Genomic DNA, 13,739 nt, shown 5'->3' with positions numbered 1-13,739 from the left:
TTGGGTCTCAAAAGGGAATTTTGGCGAAATTACTTGAGAGAACATTTTCCTCTGAATTAAATTTGAGCATCTCCGCTGAAAGAATGCAGATATAAGATTTCCACATAGTTCACGATCTCTGGCTAAGATGTCTATTTCCATGTCCCTTAGAGGAAAGATAGTCTTTGTTGTTTTCCTTAACTGAATTATGATGAATTGCTTATCGTTGTATTATCTTTCAGACGAGTAAAACCTCTAAGTAGCTAAATAGTTGCCTTTTCTCACTGAAGGAAGCAAAAATGTTGCCGAATAGTTTATTTTGCTTAACACCCTTTTTTAATAGTTTCCTACATCTAGTAATTAGGTTTCATTAGACAATATGAATCAGAATAAAATGAGGTCTGTCTCCCTTTTTAATGTAATTTTTCTGCTTTATAAGTTAAAAAATATGCCTGGGAATTTCAAGGAAGGAAAATGTTTAATGTCAGCTATAGGAAAAATGTTGAAATTGTTGGACTGAGAGTGTGTCTGCCCGCTGGTTGTCACTAACTAAGCTTATTAACCTTGTTTAAGTCATGCTATGCCTTGCTTAGACCTCAAGTTTTTCTTTCGCTAATAAGGGTGAGGAAGGCGGTTAATTTAGAAATGCTCTTTAATGTAATCCACATTTTATAATTGTGTAGTTGAATCAACTGTAGAAGATTTAGGAAGTTTTTGGGGCAACACATTGTGGTATTCTGAATTTCAAGAGATTAAGTTGCTTGATTAAAATTGGAACCAAAAAGAGAGAATACTGCATTATTGTGGCTTTCATTTCTTAATAATGGCTTTTTTTGAAGATAGTTTCAGTATGCTATAAAATTCACACCTTTAAACAGTAATAAGTTTGAGTGGTTGTTCAGTATTGTCACAGATTTTTTGTTGTGTATGTAAACTCTCGCTAGCTAATTTTATAAAATATTGTCTTGATACTCCAGAAAGATCCTGTATCCCATTAGGCAAATTGCTCGACATCTCATCTCTTTTTCCCATTGTCACAAGCTACTGAATCTGAGCTTTCTGTTCTATGCGCCCTAATCTGGACATTTAGGACATTTCATATAGCATGAAAGGATGTTATTATATGTGTGATTTTTGTGTCTGGTTTCTTTTGCATCTAGCGATAATGTTTTCAGGACTCATTACGGCTGTTGTGAACATGTGTCATAGCTTTATTCTTTTTATTGGCTATAAAAAAATCTATTATCATGGATATATCATATTTTGTTTATGATCGCTTCAGTTGGTGGCATTTTCATGTGCTTTTCATTTGGGGTATATTATCGTAAAAATGCTGGTGCTCATGAACATTTGTGAAATTGCTGGGCATGGATTATGTTTTTTATTTTGCGGCTTGAATATCACCTAAAGAGTATAATTGTTGGGTCATATATGGGAAACTCTTTGGTTTAACATTTTAAAAGAATTGCGTTCCAAAGTGATCAACCATTTTCAACTATTATGTGTTATTTTTATGCTTACTTAGGACTTACTCATGTCACCCATTTATCAATATTTTATTGGGGCACTGGTGTTTAGATATAGATATAAAATTTTTAAATGTGTCTTTCCGCATAAAGGCAACAAAAATCTAATTAGAGAGAGACAAGAAAATATATATTTTGCAACATTTATAGTGGTTTGGTACTTCTAGAATAAAGATACGCAAGAATGAGCATAGAGGCATGCATAGCTGATGGGCAACAGAACTTGTAAAAGCATGAAAAATGGGAGAGAAATAAAAATTTGATTGTTTGTCATGAAAACTCAAAATGCTGTAACTACGAGATTGTGTACCATGGTTGCAAAAACTTTTTGATGGATATAATGAATGCTAAAAATGGACACAAAAGAGAACGCACAGGCCTTGGAGCAGCATTAAGATGAGGCACATTTTAGCTGGACACTGAAAGATGGGAAGGACTTTTGCAAACCAGGAAACTCAGATGGGTAATATCTCAATATTGATCGTTTTTACGAGGTGGGCAGCGGGGATTGAGGAAAATGTCCGAAATGAGTTAAAGATATAAAGACTTGGGAAGGTGCAAAGAATTGAAAATGGATTTTTGAAAGTCAGATGGCAAGATAAAGCAAAAAACTTATGTTGCTCTTGTGCGCTAGATTTGTTATGTGACGCTAATAACAAAGCCACCTTGAGAGTTAGTGACGCCCAAGACAAATTGTGGCTTTTACTTATTTATGTGAGGCGCCTGTGGGTAGAGGACACCGCTTCGTTTTAGAAATTAAGAAAGATATTGTCCGTTCCCAATCCCAGATGATCTAACCTAGGCTAGAAAGTTGTTATTTTACAGAAATGAAAAGATAGGAGAGAAGACTCCATTTTTTTGTTGGGGGATATGAGGGTATTATTTATCTCTAAATGATATAACTATTGAGTTAATTATGGTGAAGGTAAATGAAATTCGCTCAGATCGTGTCGCGAACTCTTTGGCGACCCCATAGACTGCGTTAGCCTATCAGCTCGCTCATCCAATGGGACTTTCGCAGGCAAGAGTGCTGAAGTGGAATTGCCATTTCTTCTCCAGGGGATCTTTCCGCGACCCAGGAATCAAACCGAGGTCTGCCCGCATTGGCAGCAGGCGCTTTAACGTGCTGAGGCCACGCAGGGAAGCCACTTATTTACTCTCTGAAAGTGAATAGCACTTTGGTTTAATTATGTGAAGATCCCTTAAGATAACCAGCAACTTGTGAGTATTCATACCATTAAGCGCTAAATGTTATTGAAGGTGCTACTGTCCCGGAGATAAGACAAAAAGCCTAGGTTCCTGCGCGCAAGTTCATAGGGGGAAAACTGGACATTCTACTTAATTATAGTGAAAGCAAGTACTACATAAATACGATGATAAGGTTTGCAAGTATTTTCCTCCCATGCCGCATTGATTGTCTTTTGTCTGTTGACTTGTTTCCCTTTGCTCTGAAGACCTTTTCTATGTGGTTTTATGTGAGTGTTCAATTTGTCTATATTTTTACTGTTCATTGCGTTTTGCTTTGGGTGGCGTATCCTAAGAAGCTCGATGTGCCAAGGACCAATGTCAAGATTTCCCCGGGTATATTTTCTATTAGGAGTTTTAGCATTTGCAGGTCTTATGTTTAAATCTTTAATGAACCACTTTGACTTGATTTTATTGTGTAATGTAGGTTAAGGTTTGATTTCTTCTTCTCTTTTTTGTTTTTTTTTGCATTGGATTGGTATATAAATTTTCCTTAATCGCATTTGTTGAAGAGCACTGGTTTTTTCTCCCCTTTGGTATATTCTTAGACTCCTTTCCAAAGATCAGTTGGCTCTAGTGTGTGTTAACTTTATTTGGCTGTTCTATTCTTTCACTGCTCTTTTTCTTGTCTATATCCCAGTAACCATACTGTTTTAATTGCCGATGGGTTTATTAACTTTAGTTTGAAAACTCAGGAGTATGATGTCTGCTAGCTTTCTCTTTTGTGCGTCTTGTGTGGAATACATCATGTGAAATGCCAGGCTGGATGAAGCACAAGCTGGATCAAGATTGCCTGAGAAATATCAGTAACCTCAGATATGCAGATGACCCCACCTTATGGCAGACAGTGAAGACAAACTAAAGAGCCTCTTGATGAAAGTGAAAGAGGAGAGTGAAAAAGCTGGCTGAAAACTCAACATTCAGAAAACTAAGATCATGGCATCTGGTCCCATCACTTCACAGCAAATAGATGGGGAAACAGTGGAAACAGTGAGAGACTTTATTTTCTTGGACTCCAAAATCACTGCAGATGGTGACCACTGCCATGAAATTAAAGACGCTTGCTTGCTCCTTGGAAGAAAAGCTATGACAAACCTAGACAACGTATTGAAAAGCAGAGACATTACTTTGCCGACAAAGGTCCAGCTAGTCAAAGCTGTGTTGTTTCAGTAGTCATGTAAGGATGTGAGAGTTGGACCATTAAGAAGGCTGAGTGCTGAAGAATTGATGCTTTTGAACTGTGGTGTTGAAGAAGAGTCTTAAGAGTCCCTTGGACTGCAAGAAGATCAAACCAGTCAATCCTAAAGGAAATCTGTCCTGAATATTCATTGGAAGGACAGATGCTAAAGCTGAAACCAATACTTTGGGGCCCCTGATGCTAAGAACTGACTCCTTGGAAAAGATTGAAGGCAGGAGCAGAAGGGACGACGACAGAGGATGAGATGGTTAGAGGGCATCACCAACTTGATGGACATGAGTTTGAGCAAGCTCCGGGAGTTGGTGATGGACAGGGAAGCCTGGCATGCTGTAGTCCATGAGGTTGCAAAGAGTCAGACACAACTGAGCAACTGAACTGAACTGAAAGTAGTATGAGGGAACAGAGGCAAATGTGGGGGCTTAGACTTGTAGAATATTTGCAGAGGTACAGAGCATATGCAGAAATGTATGTGATTCCTTTATCATTTGACTCAAAATGTCCAAAAAACTGTTTTGAGTGACTGTTTTCAGGCAAGAGTTTGGATTGTGAGAAACTGTATGAAAGAACTTGTATTCATTTGGTTAGACCATTTCTGAAGCAAATCTAATGAAAGAAGGTGGAAACTATATAAAAGCAATAGCATCTGAGACTTGGCTAAGGCCTTTTGAAATATTTTAAAGATTATACTAACATTATTAGAAATTGTATTAATTACCTCTCTGAAACTGAATGGACAGAGTAAAAGTAAGGTTAATCATGTTATCATTTTCAAAAATTTTCCAATGTGAAAGAGGTGGTACCAGGTGTAAAGAAAGTTTGATAGAATCTAGTAAGATTGCTGGAATATATGAGGTAGAATCCCATTTTAGCAAAGCCATCAGGAGATAGAGACACCTCTTAACACAATTTACAGAAGTGAATTTTTTTAATGCTATTATAAAATATGTCAACTGTAACAGAAGTATATACTTAAGACTTGTATGTCCTAAATAGCAACAGCAATAAAAGGAGTGCCCATTTACTTATCATCCAACTTAAGAAGTAGAACATAACCTCATGCCCCTAACAAGTTGCACCTCTTTCCATAGAAATAACTGCTACTGATATTTTTCTGATAACCCTTCTCTTTTTTCTTTATAGTTACACACCACACATGTATCTACCCTTAAGCAATGAATTATTTAATTTTCCTTGTTTTAAACTATTCTACATAAATGTAATTTAACTGTTTATTGTTTGAAGTTTTCTTTTTTCCACTGAATTGATTTTTCAGCTTCATTTATGTTGATGCTTGTAGCCGTAGATCTTTAATTTTCCCTGCTGCATATTATACCACTGTATGCACTCACCACAGCTCAATTTTTTGTTCTAATATAAATGGATATTTAGATTGCTTGCTGTTTTTAGTTCTGTTATGAAGTGTGTGATTATGAACATGTTGGCACATATCTTCTGGTATACACATGCAGGAATTTTTCCGGGATCCTTAGGAGCCAGAGGGTTGGCTAGAGTTGTGTATGTAACCTTACTGAGTCATGCCAAATGGTTTTGCAAAGTGTATAAGTGTTCTCATTATTTTACATCCTCATCAACACTGTGTCAGGCTCTGAGGATGATAACACAGGCACTTTGTGCCTTTTTTCATGACCACTTTTATTGTGTTCATGTGGCAGATTGACTCCAGGTGAAATAGCAAATTCTTTTCACAGATAGCCAGCTTCAAGAGTTCCTGTTTCACAATTCACAAGTACTGTAAAATCATGAGACTGATAAGTCAGGGAAGAAATTGTTTGTTTTCTGTGGATTGAGATTCCAAATAGATGAATTAAATGTTTGTAACATTTAATAGCAAGGACATAGAGTTTTACATGGCACATCTAACATGCCTGAGAGGTCTTATCTATAATAAGTACTTGATTTATTGAAGTGGGTTCATTATTTGTTTAAAAAATAAACGTAGCCTTTTAAAAAGTCAGTATTTCATTTCTAACAAATAAAAAAGTGTTATCAAGCCTATAAAGTACTTAGTAAATATTTAATTTACATATCCCACCTCTCATTTTGCTTCATTGTTGTTTTAATCTTTTATATCCTTTTCTATAGCTCATTTCAACGGCCACGTGGCACTCTCCATTTGGATGATGGTGAATACTGGTCCAACAGGGCAGCCTCTTATAAAGGAAAATCCCACCGACCCATCTTTGAGAACAGCATGGACAAGATATACAGGAACTTATACAAAAAGGCCTGTAGTTCTGTTTCTCATACACAGGAAAGCTTCTGAGATCAGCCGCGATAAAACTGTATGAGTGTCCTTGTCAACTTCTCAATGAAAACGTTTGATGTGATCAATACCTGTATTCTTTTATTTTTTTTAATCAGGTGGTAACTGAGCACAGTAGTTAGACTTGAATAAGTTTATTTCAAATGATAAAGGATCCTGGGCAAGCCTTCTTTTTCTAATCACAGTAGAGAGTGCTGTATTCCCACAGTTCTGCAACACAGTCAAAACCTCCATTCTGATTATGAGAAGGCTGTCCTGTCACATCTCTCTCATGTCACCAGCGACAAATCCAAGAACTTATTCTCTCTAAAAATGCTCTTCTGCCTTCATCACCTTGTAATTTTCTTTCCATTTGCTTGACTGGTTATCTTGTCTGACCAAGATTATTTTCATTATTAACTCTCGTTTCTTGGTCATGGGCAAAAACAATATACAGAGATGAATTTCCCAGAAGTTTAAACTCTATTTTAACTAGTATTTTCTACTGTTTGCTCCCTAAGAAAAGGCTATTAATATGTCTTAGCTCCTAAGATATAGCTTTCTTTTTAAAGTTTCTATAATCCTTTACTCCCTCTTCTCTAAAAGAGCTAGCTAAGTTACCTAAAATGCCTAACAGTTAGTGAGAAATAGGAATGGCCAAATGTGACCCCAGATGTGAAAAACTGATTTTTAAAGATAGATTTTTTTTTTTGCATTGTTTTTTTCTAGAGTCAAAACTTTTGGTGGAACCAGAATCAGAAAATGGCCTTTGTTAAAAGCTTGTAGAAACTCAGAAAGAATAAGGGATTTATATTGTAATTTAATCTCTTTAGAGTAGTCATAGGTATCAAATAGCCCATGAAAGTAGCAACCTTACTTTAAAAAAAAAAACAACAACAACAAACCTGGGAACCATAAAGGGGAGGAAATATTAGAGCATAACTCTCTTTGTACTCAAAAGTTGTTGGTTGATGAAATTAGTTTCTTCCCCCTCTCCCCCTACCCTGGCTCCAAACAACATCCGAGGACAGTTAGGCTTCGAAGATACAAAGAAATCGGTTACCTTATATTTATTAGAGAGAGGAGAAGAAATGCAGAGAATAGGAAATGATAAACTCGACTTATAAACTTTAAGAGTTGACTACAAGATAATGTTTTCTTACTGATTCTATCTTTGGTTAATTTTATAGTTATGATCTTAAAAGAAAATACTTGAGTTGAACTCTCTCTGTAAATGTAAATTGGGCGATTTGTTTTTTTAATTGGAGAAAGTACATAATACCTGTTATCTAATAATAAGACTTTTCAGCTTCATGTTGAAATCTGTGGCAATTTGCAGTGTATTGGAAAGCACATCAGAGATAGGAGCCAGGTATCCTAGGCTTCAGATCTCTGGTCCTAGTTTCCTCAGTTAATCAGTGGAGAGAACGGAGTAGGTCAGCATTTCCTGAACCATGTTTGTAGACTGCTGTTCTAAGAGATGGCTTTAGGAATGTATATACAAGTGTTTCATTGGTCATGTAAGTTTAGGAAAAATCTGTGTACCACTCAAACTTAGAGAGTCATGGGTAAGATGACAGGAATGAAAAAGGGGTGCTAGTGATGCTGGAAAAACAGGGGTAAATTGTCCAGACAAACTACATATAGTCATCTTAGTAAAAACATTAGCATATTTGAGGCTCTAAGAAATCCTGGCATAAACATGCTTTGCTCTAGCATCTAGTAGAAAGTCTGATACGTACTTGGTGCTCATTAAATATTTATTGATTAACCCAGACTTTCCTAAACTAAATTGAGCATATAACAGTGTTTGTTCTTATGGTTATCTTTCCCCTCCCATTCCTCTCCCCCAACTCCCGATACTTCCTCTGAAATGCCATCTGCAGACACATGTGGACAGTCAGGAAAATACTGGACTCCACAATCACTGAGCTACCCTCTGGTTGTAAGTTGTCTGATGATTTTTTGTATAAGCTTTTGAAGGTCAGCATTGAATGATGGTTTTTCTAAAAATCATATATCAATGATATATCTTTTCCTCCTTGATGGAAACAAATGAAAAATTCTCCCATTTAAAAGTTGCTTCTTGGTGTGCTACATAGCTTCAGTCATGTCTGACTCCTTGAGACCCTGTGGACTACAGCCCACCAGGCTTCTCTGTCCATAGGATTCTCCAGGCAAGAATACTGGAGTGGGTTGCCATGCCCTCCTCCAGGGGATCTTCCTGACCCAGGGAGTGAACCTGAGTCTCCTGTAGACTGCATTGGCAGGCAGGTTCTTTACCACTAGCGCCACCTGGGAAGATCAGTGAAGTGAGGTGAAAGTCACTCAGTCATGTCCGACTCTTTGTGACCCCATGGACAAAATAGTCCCTGGAATTCTCCAGGCCAGAATACTGGAGTGTGGGTAGCCTTTCCCTTCTCCAGGGGGATCTTCCTAACCCAGGGATTGAACCCAGGTCTTCCACACTGTGGGCAGATTCTTTACCAGCTGAGCCACAAGGGAAGCCTAGGCTTCTTGGTAAAAAGAGCAAATATGAACTTCAAAGAAAATATTTGCTATCATAGAAAATCTCCCAAGTAAGTACCAAAAAAAAAAAAAATTAGTTTGCACCTATATTTGCCATTATCATACAAAGGCCACCAAAAATGGGTCTCAAAAGGGAATTTTCGAAAATACTTGAGAGACATTTTCCTCTGAATTAAATTTGACATCTCCCTGAAGGATCAGATATAAATTTCCACATAGTTAACATCTCTGCTAAGTGTCTATTTCCATTCCCTAGAGGAAAGAGTAGTCTTTGTTGTTTTCCTTAACTATTATGATGAATTCTTATGTTGTATTATCTTTCAAGAGTAAAACCTCTAAGTACTAATAGTTGCCTTTTCTCACTGAAAGAAGCAAAAAGTTGCCATAGTTTATTTTCTTAACCCCTTTTTTAATATTTCCTACAATCTAGTAATAGTTATTAGACAATATGAAAGATAAATAGGTCTGTCTCCTTTTTAATGTAATTTTTCTCTTTAATTAAAAATATCCTGGGAATTTCAGGAAGGAAAATGTTAATTCAGCTAAGAAAAATGTTGAATTGTTGGACTGAGAGTGTGTCTCCCCTGGTTTCACTACTAGTTATATAACCTTGTTTAAGTCATCTATCCTTCTTAGACCTCAGTTTTCTTTCCTATAAGGTGAGGAAGGGGTTAATTTATAATGCTCTTTTAATGTTCCAACATTTTTATAATTGTGTAGTTGATCAATGTAGAAGATTAGGAAGTTTTTGGCAACACAGTTGTATTCTGATTTCAAAGATTAAGCGCTTGATTAAAAAATCTGGACCAAAAAGAGAGAATACTCATTATTGTGCTCATTTCTTAATAATGGCTTTTTTGAGATAGTTCATATGCTATAAAATTCACCCTTTAAAAGTATACAGTTGAGTGGTTTTCAGTATTGTCACAGAGTTGTGTATGTAACCCCTAGCTAATTATAAAATATTTCTTCACTCCAGAAAGAATCCTGTATCCATTAGCAATTGCTCCTCATTCCTTTTTTCCCTTGTCACAACTACTAATCTGCTTTCTGTTTCTATGCCTATTCTGGACATTTAGACATTTCATATACATGAGATTATATAATATGTGAATTTTTGGTCTGGTTTCTTTCATCTAGCATAATGTTTTCAGGACTCATACCTGTTGTAACATGTGTCAGTACTTTATTTCTTTTTATTGCTAAAAAAAATCTATTGTATGGATATATCATATTTTGTTTATCCATTCAGTTGGTGGGCATTTTCATTGCTTTCACTTTGGGGATATTATGTAAAATGCTGGTGCTATGAACATTTGTGAAATTTGGGATGGATATATGTTTTTATTTTCCTTGAATATACACCTAAGAGTATAATTGTTGGGTCATATGGAAACTCTTTGTTTAACATTTTAAAGAATTGCTTTCCAAAGTGACTCAACCATTTTCCAACTATTATGTTTATTTTTATCTTATCTTAGGAACTTACTCATTCACCCATTTATCACATATTTATTGAGCACTGTGTTAGATATAGAGTATAAAAATTTTAAATGTGTCTTCCCATAAGCAACAAAGAATCTATTGAGAGAGACAAGAAAATAATATATTTCAACATTTATAGTGGTTTGGTAACTTCTATGATAAAATAACGCAAGAATGAGCATAGAGCATGCTAGCTTGATGCAACAGAACTTGTAAAAGCATGAAAATGGGAGAGAAAATGATTGTTCAGAAAACTCCAAATGCTGTAACTAGAGATTGTGTACATGGTTGCAAAAACTTTGATGGGATATAATGAATGCTAAAATGGACCACAAAGAGAACCACAGGCTTGGAGCAGCATTAAATGAGGCAACATTTTAGCTGGACACTGAAAGATGGGAAGGACTTTTGCAAACAGGAAACCAAGATGGGATATACTCAATATTGATCAGTTTTTACGAGGGTGGCAGCGGGATTGAGGAAAATGTCCAGAAATCAGTTAAAGATATAAAACTTGGGAGAGCTCAAGAATTGAAAATGGATTTTTGAAGTCAGATCAAGATAAACAAAAAACTTATGTTGCTCTTGTCCTAATTTGTATGTGACCATAACAAGCACCTTGAGAGTAGTGGACCCCAAGCAATTGTGCTTTTTACTTATTATTGAGGCCCTGGTGGGAGAGGAACACCCTTTTAGAAATTAAGAAAGATATTGTCCTCCCAATCCCAGATGATCTAACTAGCTAGAAGTTTATTTACAGAAATGAAAAAGTAGGAGAGAAACTCAATTTTTTGTTGTTGGGGATATGAGGGTATTATTTATCTCTGAATGATATACTTTGAGTTTAATTATGTGAAGGAAATGAAATCGCTCAGTCGTGTCCGACTCTTTGCGACCCCATAGACTGTAGCCTATCAGGCTCCTCCATCCATGGGACTTTCCAGGCAAGAGTGCTGAAGTGGATTGCCATTTCTTCTCCAGGGGATCTTCCCGACCCAGGAATCAAACCCAGGTCTGCCGCATTGCAGGCAGACGCTTTACCGTCTGAGCCACCAGGGAAGCCACTATTTATCTCTGAATGATACACTTTGAGTTTAATTATGTGAAGATCCTTAGATAACCAGAACTTGTGAGTATTCATCCATTTAACAAATGTTATTGAAGGTCTAATGTCCGGAGATAAACAAAAACCTAGGTCCTGACCCAAGTTCATAGGGGGGAAAACTGACATTTACTTATTATAGTGAAAGAAGTACTATAATAGATGATAAGGTTTGCAAGTATTTTCTCCCATCCCATTGATTGTCTTTTTGTTGTTGATTGTTTCCTTTGCTCTGAAGAACCTTTCTATGTGGTTTTATGTGAAGTGGTTCCAATTTGTCTATTTTTACTTTCATTGCTTTTGCTTTGGGTGGCGTATCTAAGAACTCATTGCCAAGACCAATGTCAAGATTTCCCCCTATATTTTCTATTAGGAGTTTTACAATTTCAGGTCTTATGTTTAAATCTTTAATCCACTTTGACTTGATTTTTATGTGTAATGTAGGTTAAGGGTTTGATTTCTTCTTTCTTTTTTTGTTTTTTTTTGCATGTGGGTATATAATTTTCCTAATCATTTGTTGAAGAGACTGGTTTTTCCCCTTTGTATATTCTTGACTCCCTTTCAAAGATCAGTTGACTCTGTGTGTGTTACTTTATTTCTGGCTGTCTATTCTATTCCACTGCTCTTTTTCTTGTCTTTATCCCAGTACCATACTGTTTTAATTGCCGTGGGTTTATAATTTAGTTTGAAAATCAGGAGTATGATGTCTCTAGCTTTTTTGGCTCTTTTTTTAAGATCACTTTGTTTATCCTGAGTCTTTGGTGATTCTATACAATTTTATGATTTTTTTTTCCTAAGGGCATAATAGGGAATCTGTATATCACTTTGGGTAGTGGACATTTTAACCAGCCACATGATAATCGCACACACATACAAACATGTAAAGAAGACACACAAAATTAAAAAAAAGAAAAGAATTAAAGAATCTTACTACAAAAAATCAACAAGGCACCAAGGAAGATCACAAGAGAGGAATAGAGGGACAAAATACAAAACAGAAACAGCAAAATGACAAAAGTAAATCCTTTCCTATCAATGATTGCCTTAAATGTAAATGAATTAAACTCTCCAAAAGACATAGCGTGGCTGAATGGATAATAAAGCAAGACCCCTACAAGAGACTCACTTTATATTAAAGGACACACATAGGCTAAAAGTGGAGGAATGGAAAAATAGTATTCCATGCAAATATTAAACAAGAGAGCATAGGTGCCTATAGTATTATCAGGAAAAAAATAGACTTTAAGTCTGTCACAAGCATCACTACATTTCTGTTGCAGTTTAAGTTTTTAGAAGTTTAATCTTTTGAGTTTATGATACAGTTTCAGAAATGAGAGGAAACCGTTAATGCCTTTGAACACATGTAATAGATTTGAGAATAGGTGTATCCTCTTAGAGACTTATTTTCATCAGTGAAACACATTCTTCACTGGAGTTTATAGTTGTGTTTGTTTTTCAGTAAAATTAGTGATATATGCAAACAAAATGTTGAAGGATTTATGTACATACATTTCTATTTCTAGGAGATTGACAACAACACTGAATAATAGAAAAAGTGCTTTCTTCACAACTTTCTGAACCTCTTTTTTTTAGCCTGTGAATTAAGATATTAATAAACATTACCCTCCATTCCTCATAAAAGTATTAGGATTAAGTAGGAACATAATGTGGACATTCTTTGACACATGGTAGGCACTATCCTAATAACTTTTTGGAAGTGATCTGGGAAAAGAAATTCACAATTTTAAAAATAATCCATCTGGCATAATAACAATACTGTTTGGTTGCAGAGTTGAATAAATTTCAGATTTTGTTCTCTGTGTTTTCTTGTAACCTCTGTGCTGCTTAACTTTTCTGAACTTATTTTCTCATTTGTGAAGTGGAAGCTGTTTTCGTAGAGTTCATTTAACTGGTTAATGCATGTGGAACACCTCATACAAAGCATGGTGTTCAATAAAGGGTAACTGTAGTAGCTATACTTCCAAGTCAGTATAGAGATAGTATTCTGATAGACCTTGAGGATCTGATTGGACAGAAAGTGGAATAAATGTAAAAAATTTTCAAAATTATTTCAGGACACAAGACCAAATCAGGTTTCTTTCAGTATGGCTCTTAAGTTTACTAGTTATTTAGTTTATGTAGGTTGTACAATATTCAGTTCAGTTCATTCACTTAGTCGTGTCCGACTCTGTGACCCCATGGATCTCAGCACGCCAGTCTTCCCTGTCCTTCACCAACTCCCAGAGCCTAAATAGAACACCGGCAGGCCCCACTGGGGTTTGAACCCAAGATCTCCTATTTACTAGACAGGCTCTTCAACCAGCTAAGCCACGGAGCCTCTCTTAGCCTTGTATTCTATTCTGTAGTGCCATCTGGAGACATTAGACCTTAATTTTATTTTTTACAAAATGG

Source organism: Capra hircus, chromosome 3 (assembly GCF_001704415.2).
Source record: "Capra hircus breed San Clemente chromosome 3, ASM170441v1, whole genome shotgun sequence".
In the NCBI taxonomy this organism is placed as follows: domain Eukaryota; kingdom Metazoa; phylum Chordata; class Mammalia; order Artiodactyla; family Bovidae; genus Capra; species Capra hircus.
Note: the sequence above shows the minus strand (reverse complement) of the source record.